The sequence below is a fragment of the Alnus glutinosa genome, chromosome 2 (genome assembly GCF_958979055.1).
Source record: "Alnus glutinosa chromosome 2, dhAlnGlut1.1, whole genome shotgun sequence".
Lineage (NCBI taxonomy): Eukaryota > Viridiplantae > Streptophyta > Magnoliopsida > Fagales > Betulaceae > Alnus > Alnus glutinosa.
Genome location: NC_084887.1, coordinates 29,067,031 through 29,080,579, shown reverse-complemented (window position 1 = coordinate 29,080,579; position 13,549 = coordinate 29,067,031). Strand labels below are relative to the sequence as shown.

Below are 13,549 nucleotides of genomic sequence, written 5' to 3'. Positions count from 1 at the left end.
TACCCCTTTATGTTAAAGACTGAGCCTCCTAAGTTTTGACGAATTCTGCTTATTCCTAACAAATGACAGATGAAAGCGTGAAAAAATGATTGTCGGGGACATTACCTACTGCAGGCCTCCTAGTCGCAGGCCTCGTTGCTTGTAGCCTTGTACGCAGCCCCATTTTCTCTACTTTTTCTTCCAAGTATAATAACGAAGAAACTTTATTTAACTTTTTTGAATTTTTATTATATTTGTAATTATTCGCTTAAACTTTAATAACTCTTAATTTTATGTATTTATTTTTTAATTTCACAAATCTGTTAAGATTTTCTTTTAAATTCTAACTGAGGGGTGTCAAAATTTTCCAAATACCCTTATTTTTTTAAGAAAAAAAAATTACAAAAATTTAAGCATTGGCAATAATTTAACGGAATTTGTAAAAATATACACACCTGAATATTTGAAAGTCTTTATATAATTATATCTATATTAAAGGATTTAATAGAAAATCTTAACGGAGTGGTGAAATTGAAAAAAAAAAATTGAAAGATGTATACATTAAATTGAGAGTTTTTGAAGTTTATGGAGTAATTGTAAAAGTTGTGACAATTTAAGGGAGTTACGTGAAGTTTTCCCTAATACATTTTACCTTATTAACAATATAAAGGAGTAACTACATTTTTCCCTCATCAACTACAAGCCATTGTCAACATGCCCCCATGAACTGACACCTAGACCAAAAGAGAGTATCCAACTACCAACTTTACATACTTTGCCCCCTTCCGTCAGTTTAATTCGTGAAAAGACTTAAATACCCTAACTCAAATTCAAAAATGACATAAATGCCCTCAATTTTTTTAAATATATTAATTTTAACATTTTTTTATTAAACTGTTGGAGGGCATTTTGGTCTTTAAACTAAAATTAACGCCCAAAAATGACATATTCCGTCCAAGTTAACGGGATTCCCTGACGGAGGGGGGCAAAGTATGTAAAGTTGGTAGTTGGATGCTCTCTTTTGGTCGATGTCAGTTCATGGGGGCATGTTGACAATGACTTGTAGTTGATGGGGGAAAAGGTAATTACTCACAATATAAAATAGATGTTAAATCACCATTTATCCTAAAAGTTTAAGCAGATAGAAAGAAATAAATTTAATCACTTAATCAATACTTTACCAATAAAAAAAATGGTGATCAAATTTTGTTATCTCTAGGGTAATGGTGATCAAATTTTGTTATCTCTAGGGTACTGAAAACTAGCAGGAGATGGTACAACCTCTTAGCCTAAATTGCCTAATGACACTTTCATCTTCATAAGAGATGGTACATAAGATTTCATATTTAAGCTCCTGAATACAATTAATTAGGGACGGAACTAGGATTTTTTGTAAGGGGGGACAAACTTATATAAAGACGTAACTACGTATATAAGTATATAAGTACAGTAGTTTTTCTCTGTGTGTGTTTGTACATGTTTATGTAAAATAAAAAATATAAAAACCTTAAATTTAATTCCATATTAAATTGTAAGTCATTATTGTATGAAAAAGTTATATGTCTATTTTAAAATCATAATTAGGCATGGTATATCACAATTCACAAGGAAACATTTACTTTATAATGATGTATAATTGCAATTGAAACAGTGTGCTTATCCATTCCTTTTTATGTATTTGTTTTTTACTAGAGATAGAATTCACCTTCTAGATTAAAATCAAACAAACTAAACAATACGAAACCCACACAGATTATCAATTATCTTTATATATAAGAAACATAGTGCGAATCAAGATGAGGATCAAAACATACCAGGAGCAGCAGCAGGAGTCAAAGGCTCTGCAAAACAAAAACCCACGAAACTAAATCACTAATAACAGTAATTTTCCAGGAGAAGAGAGAATAATTAGTTGGATCTCAGAAACTTTCCTGACTAAAATGACATTTTCCTTCATTACAAACAGCAACAAAGGGGAAATTAGAAAAATAGAAGAGTGGGGTATGGTGAAAATGAATGGCATGCGCAGTTAGCGGCAGTGGGTGCGGAGACTTTGCAGGCAGCGGGAGGGAGTTAGCCTTGGTGACATTCAAGACGACACCGAGAGAAGCACTACTCTTGAAGGCCTCACATAGGCATGCGGCATTAGCCTTGAGCACAATCTTGAGGCCAACGCAGCAAACAACTTGGCGATTGTATGATCATTAATTGAGACGTGTAGGTGCAGGTGCAAGCAGCATGCTTGACTAGCTTGTGATATGACGTGGGCTCAAGTCTCAAGGAAAAAAAAAATCAAGTTTGGATATTTGGTTAGAAAGAAACGGTAAAAATAAGGATATTTTTTGTCTTTTAAAATGAAAGAAGGGTCAAAATATAAAGAAAATTTTTTAAAGGGGACGAAAAAATTATTTTGGAAGGACAAATTTATAAATTTACATGTTTTTAAGATAAATTTCAAAATTTTTGGAGGGACATTCGTCCCCCACCCATACACGGGTTCCACCACTGCAATTAATCCCTACTCAATGTATGAGTCAATACCCAAAAAAAAAAAAATTATTCCTATAACTAGGACTTTAATGATCCTAAACATAGTTTGTTAGTTAAGATCATGATCTGTTTCCATACATATCTATTAATTACTGTTCTAAGGTTGCTTAAGACACTAATCGATCTACAATAGTTTTTGGTTGTTCCACGATCCAATGTACTTAAACAGTTACTCGAGCAATTATTCAACTAATATATATATATGGATTCGTAAAAGAAGGTATAAAAAGAAAGGCAACCTACTAGATGATTAGTGACTAGCCTAAAGAAAAACTAATATAATATTAGTGATTATTTCAGGAAGAATACTGTTAATATTATCTAATTTCCTATTTACTGTATTTTTCTTATATTAACATCACCTCACACCTTTATAACTTAAGCGACACGATAGAATCTTTTCAATTCTTTTATTAACTGATTTATATATAAAAATTCCATTTGCTTTAGGTTGGAAACTAATGGTTGGCTCTGTCTACAAAGACTTTAGATTTGCTCATAAGGGTTAAATTATATCCGGTCTTGTTTTCACTTTTCAGATTATTTTATATACAATTTTTTAAATATGAATCTTTTGTTAATTAAATCGTATATCTACCTTACTTGTGGTGATTTATCATTCGATGAATACTATAATTGAAAAATGATTCACTAATGAAACTATAATGGTTGCTACTTGATTTATACATAAGTAAATATTCAGAATCGTAATTATTTTTCCTACTCATACAATGAATTCCTCATATATTCTATTAATATTTATTTTAGTAAATAGAATCATATATGGAAACCATATATTTATTAGAGACCCACCTAATTTTGTTGTCTATTTTTGGTCCCACTTGGAACCCAAGAAGTCAAAGAGCTACTTCAATGAAAAGGAAATTAAGCTTATTAATTATTCTCCCCTAATATATTAAAAAGCTAAGTATTTTCTAGTGAATCAGCTGTAGCAGTTAATTATTTCTTAGTTTGACCGATTTGCTTTACCAAAAGTTACCAAAAACAGTTTCAGGTCACTGGTTATTTGGGGCAAACTTTAAGGTTCACAATTTTTAACACAATTTATAAACTAGACATGAAATTTGTAGGTTATGATTAATTTATATAGTTTTATACCTATGTATTGATATGACCCGAACCCAGGGGCGGAGCTAGGATTTAGGATTTGGGGGGATCAAATTAAAAAAAAAAATAAAAAAAATGGAGGGAAATTTTATTTATTTATTTATTTTTTTTTTGGGGAGAAACCCCTGGCCGAACCCGACATGTCATATATGGCTGATAATTTTTAACACGATCTTCCATGAACTTTTTGTATCAAATGCTATTTAATGGTGTGGAGAGAGGTTTACTAACAGTACCCTCAACCCAATAATTCTCGAGATGTGATACATTGTTACTTCAAGACATAACTTTTAATCATTTTTACTAATGTGACAACTTTTACTTTAATTTCTTTTTATTTTTTAGAAAAGAAAAAAGAAAAAAACCTAAAGCTAGCTGGGGACTAAATATCATATCTGATAATTTTGTCCACGAATTTTGTATTGGCCATCCTACTCAAACTAGCAGTAGATTGATATATTGTGTCATTGAAAGATATCATCAATGACTATACATTTGGGAGTGATTTTACAAGAATTACAGTGGAAATCAACACAATAATCTTCCAACAATTGCTTCCACAATTGGGCCAACAAGAGAGAAATCCAACCAAAACTAAACTCCAAAATCACAACCACATAAATTTCGCTTACGGTCGTGAGAGAGAGAGAGAGAGATAGTACCTTGGTGGGATAGGTAAAGGCGTGGTCTGCGTGGATTTGAGAAGATCGAGAAAGAGAGGGAGAGCGGCATAGGGTTAGAACCTAGACGTGAGAGAGAGAGAGAGAGAGAGAGAGAGAGGGAGTCACTAAGAGCGGCTGCATTTAGAAGCTTAAGGATGGTTGAGTTAGATGAAAGAGAGAATACGTTTAGGTTCTGTTAAAGGAGTGGCTGAGTTTTTTTTTAAAGATACAAATTGACGGGTTAACCCGCAGATTAAGTGGGCTGACCCGTTTGACACATTAATAAACGGGTTAATCTGTTTATGACTCAAACCGTTTTAACATATAGACAGGTCGGTAGGGTCATTCACATTAAGCTATTTTATGTTATTCTTTTTGGGTCTATTTTTATTATTGATGGGGCAGGAGGATGATTATTAATACTTAATTATCTATTAACTCATATAATATGTGCAAAGTCAAACTCATTACATATCATGTTTTTACCTCTCTTTTTTATTTTATTTTATTTATTATTATTATTTAAAAAAAAAAAAAGAAAGATATTTCATTTCAACTTTAACTGTAGGCTGTAGCCAACATAATCGTAAAGCCCATGAAGGGATTTTTTTTTTTTTTTTTTTAGTTGCCCGCGAAGGAAACTTTTGATAAGAAAAGAAAAGAATAAACATTTTCATAAGTCACAAAAACAAAAACCGTAAATTGACTCTTGAGCTATTTACCCACCATTGGGGCAAGAGAAATATAATGGTGATGGGATACTGGGCGGAGGGCAACCATAGAGTAACGTAATGTTAACGTAGCCAGGGCCATAATCAAAAAACTCGGAATCGAGGGTGGTATTCACGAAGTCTGGTGCACAAATTCCACCCACCAAGTAGTCCTCCCTGACAATTTTGAGGATTTGGGTGCTAGGATCGGCATCCAAAACGCGGTATGTCACCTTCTTAATTTCGATGGTAGTGATATATTCCGAACAATTGAGCTTTAAATCTGGATGGCCGCAGCCCTCTGGTCGGCCATCACCCCAGAATGGATAACCCACGTCAGTGATGTGCCCGCAATGGAAGTACCGATTGCTACAACTTGAATACGAATCATGGGAGCATACAGACACAGGAACCTTGACGAAAACCATGAATATAACGAACACAAGAACAAGAGAAGTAGACTGAAAGGAAAGCCAGGGATCCATTTCTGGCTAAGAGATCAAAGATCAAAGATCAAAGTAATGGATGAAATGAAGTATAGGTGAGCTATTTGAGATTGTTTGAAGGAAACAACGGAAAATAGAGATAAGTGGCATCCCTTCATTGATGGGAAAATAATAATAAGGAAAGACTGGAAAGTGATAAACTAGAAAACTTTAGACTAGCTTGAATATGTTGACTTTAAAGCTAAATGGTAAAACGCGTTTCTCCAAAGAGGACCGATCCCTACACAATAAGATTGGACACAATTTACGCAGAACTACTTACATTTATGAGACTTATGCATGTGAGTTACACATATATGGATCTCACACATTTATAGGTCCTATCAATGTGAGTAGTTGTGCAATGGGCTTTTTTCATCTCCGAACGTAAAAGGTTTTACTTCAATGGAATAACTGTTAGTGTGCGACTAGACAAAATAATACTTTCACTTTCAAGTCTTTATGACTCAAAAACTTCGAAGCTTTGTTAATTATTATTTAAGTATACAGAATAACCTAATTTATTATGAATTTAATAATAAAATGACTATACTTATCCACCAAAATGAAAATAAATACAACACTAGCTTTCGAGCAAACATTGTTACTTGTTAGTGTTAGCTTGGGACTCCCCTGCATGGGGATGTGGGTTGGCTCTAAACGTAAATTTGACTTTCAACATCTGTCGGGTTAGAAGTCAGAGGGTGGAAATTTTTCAACCTGATTAAGTCGATCGGTACCCTCTTTAATAACATTTTTGAATTATAGAGTCGATCTATATGCTATTTGATACCAAAATTAAAAAATAAATAAATAATGTACTTTAAGGTTAAAATTATTTAAGACATAATATTTAAAATCATTTTAAAATTTATAAATTTTCAAATAAATAAAAATAACAATAACGACAATAACCAATATTTAGCCTCGTTTACCGGTTAGGCTAATTGACACACTCCATGTAAGTTGTTCATATGAATTATATATATCTGGACACTCAAAAGCTACTTCATATGAATGCCAATCAGTAACTTAATAATAAGAAAGCTTTAGAATAAAAGCATGTTGATGATGAACTTATTTTTATTTGTTAATATCTTTCACACGACTCAGTTTTTCTAGGAGCTGTTTTATTTTTATTTTATTTTTAACCAAAGTACTACATGTTAGAATATGTTATGAGATTTGATATTATGAGATTTTCGGCATTAATTTTAATTGATTATAATCAAATCAGTTTTGAATATATTCTATTTTGATTTTATTTTATTTTCCATACCTTTTTGTATAGGGATCATTTGTATTATAAATTATCAATAAATAAGAGCAACATGTAGCCAAAAAAAAAAATCTCAGAAAATAGATCTAGCTGCTCTTTCCTCCTCTCCCTTTTTTTATCTACTCCCTCCTCTTACCCTCCCCCTCCCATTTCAATTTTTTTTTTTTTTTTTTTTTTTTTTTTTTTGTAGGTGTTCTCCGACAAAATCATTAATTTTGGTATATCCGCTATGCATCCATTCACTTACCTGTGTTGTGCCGTTTATATCCTCCTTGATCGTTGCTGCTGTTTACTAGTTGAGTTTTTACTTTGAATAAGTGTTTTCTTTTTCATAGATCTACCTTAATAGAACATCTATGGAATGAAGGTTAGGTACGTGTAAAATGTTATCTTTCACAGCCTAGATAGTTCGAGTTGAGAGGTTATCTCTTACGTCTTGGATAGTTCAGTGTAAAGGGTTATCTCTCACGACCGGTTTAAATAAATTTTATTAGGATATTTGATTAACTTTATCTTAGATTCAGTCTGTTCGGAGTAGATTTACTCTTTAACTATTTTTGTATATGAGTTAGTGAAAGATGAAAGTCATATATAGTACTTTATTGTAAGATTTTTGTTTGTATCCATAACTTTGTAACCTTATAACATATAGCTATGATTTTGCAAAACTTTATGTTTTGTAAAGTAAGAGTTTTATGCTCGTGATCTTTTGATCAATGAAATACTCAGATATTTCGTTAAAAAAAAAAAAAAAAAAAAAAAAAAAAAAAAAAAGCAATATATAGCCCTTTGAACTTTATTTAATAAACGTAAGTCATAAACCGAATCACATAAAATCATTGTTCTTATTTTCTTTATTCTTCTTTTCATTTTATATTCCTATAACTTTATCTTCTTCTTTTTCACTACCTAATGCCTATGATTCACATGAAGAGAATATCTATATATTAATGTCCAATTACCTATTAAGTCTCAAGTGCAACTTATGTAAGTTTTTATTACTTTTGAGTAACACTAGTTCTAGTTGCGTGTTTGGTTCTGAGTGTTATTTATCACTATAATTGTTAACATTATAATTTTATATATATATATATTGTAGAATAGACTTAATATCTAGATTAATGAACAAGTATATATTAAATTTTTTAAACAAATAAAGTAAAATTATAAAATTTAGTAAATATGATATACAGAAAGAAAATGAGAGTTAATTTAGATAACACATTATTACTTCAAATCAAAGGTATTAGAAATCATGTATGATATTTAAGTTCATTGTGTTTATGTCAACCAACTTATAGGCACAGAAAATTGTAATTCCAAATAAAAGTTTCTTCATTATAATGCATCATGGACTTCAAAAGGCTATAATGTTTATAATAAATCTTGTTGCCATGAATAGCAAAAATTTTAAAAGCATGCTATATAAATTATCACAATAACATAGAAAAAACTTTTTGTTTCAATAGTCCTAATAACCTATACATAAACACTACAAAAAGGATGCCACAATCCAAGCATGCAACTAACTTAATTAAACCAAACTATTAGCAACTACAATTAGCACAAGCTTTCTGTCATGAGTTTGAATTTTCAAAAATGTATTTATGTGTCTTCATTTTGGATGATTGCTTAATAAGGCTGATTGCATCATTGCTTGCAGAGGGAATTAATACAGAAAGATGAACACCCGCAAACTGCAATGTTTAATTACAAACAGTATTTAAGGTTTTTACTTTCTGGAATAAGTAAACAACAGACCCAGTTGATCACATAAGGGATACAATCACAAATGGTTACCTAAGCTTACAAACTAAACTACCCTCAGGAAACTGGTAGTTAATATCCCTTGCCAGATGAAGTCCATCAGCCTATGAATCCTTGGTTGGAATGCCGAGAACACAGCATATTTTGTATATCTCATCTGCCTCATTGCAATAGTAGTAAAGAAGACATAATTTACTGCCACTTAGTGACTATCCAATTAGCATGTCTCTACCTAGATATTCATCGAATTTCAAAACAAGATTCAAATCATTAAAAAAATTGCACCTTTTGACAGATTCAGAACAAAATACAAAAGGAAAAGAAGGGAAAGAAAGAATATCAAACAAAGAGTGAATAAAGAAAATGGTTGCGCCTTTGCGCTTTTAATGAGCTTGCGATTACTTAGAAAAAAAAAAATTTAAAAAGTGCATCTGGAAAATATTTATATGCTTCCAAGTAAAACTTATCCCTCATCAAATCAATCAACATAATCGATTGCCAAGTAAGTCTCTCCATATACAATAATTAACAAATGAAAGGGCTATACAATATTTAGAAAATAAAATACACGTGCCTAATACCATGAGGTTGAATGATAGCCCTCATTGCCCACATATCTAGAGGTTAAATGTAAGGCATAATCATTCGTAAATACTACATCAACAGAACAGTTGGCAACTATATAAGAAACCGCACTTTCATTCCAACAACACTTACCAACTAAGGTATGAAGGCACCATCTTTCACATCCCAGGCAAATCATTACCCATTGCATATTCACAAGGAAACTATTTTCAACCAGCAAAAGCAGACAAAATTTACATAAGTAATCATCAAATATAGAGAGGGCTGGCTAGCAAGATGACCAAAACTAATGATCGATGATTAACATACACGGCCCAATTCACTTGTACAGCTCCAGAAAGATGGCTAATGGTGCTCTTGCTTTCTTGTATACTCTTCGCCTCTTTCTTCAATAAAAATTATTATCATTCATCAACAAAAAAAAAAAGAAAGAAAGAAAGAAAGAAAAGAAAAGAAAAGAAAAAGAAAAGGATGGCAAATGCAACTTTTGGAGATTAAGGTCAAAACCTTTTGGGAAATGGCAAAACCTCAGTTACAAAATGTTGATATTAGAAAACAATTCTGAGGTGTAGCTTAGAAATAAATAAAATCAGAGGTAAGATCATCAAGGAGAGGTTGTGACCAACTATCTCCCCTTTGGAAACAACTAACAAGCATCCCTACTCAATACAGCCCTTATTTTTGGTATAATCAAGAACTTTAGTGACTATAATTTCAACTTTTAATACACTTGTCGGAGGATATCGAAATCTCAGGTTTTAATATTCATGCAAAATATCTAGAGCTCTAGCTTGAAGTAGCACCAAAAACCCAGAACAATGGCAAAAGCAGCTATTTCTACTTCTTGTTTACTCATGGAAAATATAATTGATTAAAACATATAAGAACTCTGATTTTGAGTATTCTCACCCATTGATAGCTGGCTCTAATCATCAATGGTTATCAAGAAACCAAAACTATAACAGAATCACTTAAAATGAGAGTCTCAAAAGTGAGTTAAATTACCCTTGCCAAGGCCATCTGGATCCCAGTGGACAGCAACAACCCTTCCAATCATAGAATGTGGTCCAGAAAATAGAATCTACAAATATAGGAATATATGAGTAAAGGAACGATAGAAATAAAACATAAGTTAAAATTAAATAAAAAATGAGGCAAACCTACTTGTCAATTATTGTGAAACTGGCAGTGCCTGTATCAGAAGAGCATACTGAGTATTAGTTCTCCACAAGTATAAAAATATATTCCTATCTCAAGCATTTTTATCAATTGAGAAAACAGCAAAAAAAATTTCCCCAAAAAAAAATAATAAAATATAACAATTGCAAAGTCAACAAAGAACAACTTTATAGTTGTAGAGGAAAATATACAACACATACCATCATCACCAACAGTGACATTTCCCAGATCACCGGCATGACAGCTCTCATCCTCAGGAGCACCATGCTCTTTTCCAGTAGGATTGAAATGCGGTCTTGCAAGCAGATAGATCAAAAAAGTAAAGACAAAATGGAATTTAATTGGAACAAAATGGGGTTTACTCTGCTCTGAATACTTTAGAAATAAAGAAACAAACATTACGATCTTTGGACTGTACCAGTTGACAAGCAACCATTTTTTATGTCCCCAAGCGCATGGACATGGAACCCATGGAGCCCAGCTTAAGGCCAGAAATATTTCCAGTTACTGTAGTTGGGCCTGAACATTTTGAAACAAAAGTAATTATTTTAAATAGGAAACATAGCAATTGACATTTCCTGAATAATCAGATAGGATTTTTCAAGTTACCATCAACTTGTTGGGTAAAGTGGGTAGTCCCACTGACACCCTCACCTTTTTTTTTTTTTCCTTTTTTTAAGTAAGAAAAACTTTATTAAAAAAAATGTAAGGCGCATTTAAGTACACAGGAACAACCCAGCTAGCCCACAGAAGAAAACCCACAAGAACTTACGCACCCACAACACACTCATTGTTGCCATGAACAACCACGGCCTTCACCATCGTTCTATGTGATGTAAATGGAATGGCTTATTAGAACCATATATAAGATAACCTTAAAAAGGAAAAATGACAAACAAAATATAGAAAGAGAAATACAACTAATAAATAGATCAATCTAGAATGAGATGAAAAATTATAGAATGGGTCAAACTATGTTTCAGTTATGGTAATTGAAATATTAAATCCTTTTCAGTTATGTTTACATAGCCAAAAAGAAGATGCTTTTCCGACATTTCCCAATGAAGCTACAGTAAAGAAGAGAAACCGATAATCTAACTCTTTAACTTCTGATTTCTCCTTTGCAGAAAACCTTTCCTTGGAAAAGAAAAATTGAAGGTCCAATATAAATTGTAATTTACATCATTTCAAAACTATGAATACGATGTTGCATATCTCCATAAAAGGAAGCCACTTGTTGTCAAATAATCTAAACAATAAAAAACTAAAATAAGCAGATACATACAAATAATAGCTATACAAGTCATACAAATCATTACCTAGCAAAAAATTAAACTTGGCTAATACAACTAACGCAGCATTAGCATCTGTAATTGGTTGAGGTGTATACTATTGAATCTAGTAGGTTTGATGAGCTATTTATGGCTTGAGAGTATAAAATCTAAGAAAAACTGATTTTTTTTTTTTTTAATAAGAATACGCAATTTATTAAAAAGTGCAACCCAAGTACACGATAAGTATGAAAAAATGATTTTTAATGAACAGCATAGAGTGATGACAAGGATGGAGAGGCAGATTTTAAAACAGAAAAAGGATTGGAGTTTTTAAGCTCTGTAAAATCCATATTTCATATGCTCAATAAGACAATATAGATTTTCGAATAGCCCATATCTACAACATTCATCTCAGGCTATAAGGGGTAATTTCCAGGAAAAGACACATCTATCAGGCAAACACCAATGGCATCTAAGCCCAGCCTTTTCCCTGGCAGAAGGCAACAAAAGGTCATCAAATCCCAGTTCTTCTACACATCCCGACTTACTATACGCTAACAGATTTTTATATCCATTGGATAAGCTTGATACACCAAAAAAAATAGTAGAAAGATCATTTAGTATCATCTATCCAAGAGATATGATCATTCCGCTAAATTGGCGACTCCAATATACAACAATGCAACAGTCCATGCTCTTTACACATTAATATTCATTTTACTATGCATCTCAAAACAATAAAAAGTCCAGAATACAGATACAAAACGCCGTCTTTTTACCCCCAACATGACATTTGACCACTATTAAGATTTTGCTAAAAACAATAAAGCTATCAGAAAACATATGAGCACATTACAAGATTGAGATTTAAACAATACAGAAGCCAAAATAATTATGCTGCAGGCACCAAAAAGTACCCTAAAAAGACAACCTTCTCCGAGGACTGTGACTTCTTGACTTTGAGAACGATTCGATAATCCTCCCTTTTTTACTGTAATACAAACAATTAAAAGACCCAACATCAAAGAAATCCTGGATTCTGATATATACGCGCAACAACTACATGAATTTTATTTTATTTTTAGCAACATTCAAGTATAATCTACAAGAAAATAATCAAACGACTGTCATATTGAATCAAGTCATTAGACCCTCAACAATGCCAAATCTATCAAACCTGAAAAATTGATAAAAGAGAGAGAGGAACACCAATAACCATGTCCTCTTCCTTGCTGGGCTCGCCTTCATTGTTGGTTCTGGTCCACGACGCTGCATCTTCTTCTTCTTCCCCACCTCCGCCTCCTTCTTCCATCCAAACGACACCGTTTACAGCAGCCCTCGGTAGCATCTCTTTGCGTTTCTTTTTGAGAGAGAAAGAATGGTGGAATAGTATTTAGGGAAAAAAAAAAAAAAAACAATAAAATTCATAATCACAATAATCAACGAAGTCACCTAAATTAACAATCCTATTAAACCTCGAATCATCCAAACAACAATGTGTAAAAGAAATATCAAATCGAATCCATTAGAAGGAGGAGGATAATGGAAGGGAACTTACCAAGGGGATCTTAGAGGATAATAGAATGACCGAATAGGGAATGAGGAGTTGCAGAGAGAACCTGAATACGAAGAAATGGGTTGAATACGAAGGCACGCCAGATTTTCAGGCAAAAATCCAGCTCTTTGGCAAAGAAGTAAGAGAGAGGCCGAATAGGATTGAAAAGAATTGCCGTGGATCGAATCCCGTTTAGGTAGATTTTCTTCTGAACTGTCTGCCTCGCCCATTCCTTCCGTCGAACAAAATCTGTTTAGGTAGATTTTTTCCGGTACTCTGTCTGCGCAGTGACTGAAGAAGAAAATGCAGAGAGGCTGAGAGGGTGTATGGCAAACACCAAAAAAGCCCTTCCAAGAAAACTCGTTTCTTTACAAACTCAAAGGGCAAATCGGTAAT

The 13,549-nt window shown here is 32.6% G+C and overlaps 1 long non-coding RNA gene across 4 annotated transcripts; it reads right to left on the bottom strand.

Annotated features, from left to right (window-relative positions):
• Window positions 1–9,055: 9,055 nt before the first annotated feature.
• LOC133859928 (uncharacterized) lies at window positions 9,056–13,474 on the bottom strand. Of its 4 annotated transcripts, none has more exons than XR_009898827.1 (9): window positions 13,157–13,474; window positions 12,776–12,958; window positions 12,530–12,589; window positions 11,101–11,150; window positions 10,743–10,843; window positions 10,525–10,619; window positions 10,310–10,337; window positions 10,151–10,226; window positions 9,056–9,531 (listed from the first exon to the last, which is right to left on the bottom strand). It is a non-coding gene; the product is annotated as an uncharacterized LOC133859928 (long non-coding RNA). The 4 variants fall into 4 exon arrangements; XR_009898829.1 differs by lacking the exon at window positions 11,101–11,150 and having other exon boundaries at window positions 9,056–9,348; window positions 9,455–9,531; XR_009898828.1 differs by lacking the exon at window positions 11,101–11,150 and having other exon boundaries at window positions 12,516–12,589.
• Between the last annotated feature and the right edge of the window lie 75 nt (window positions 13,475–13,549).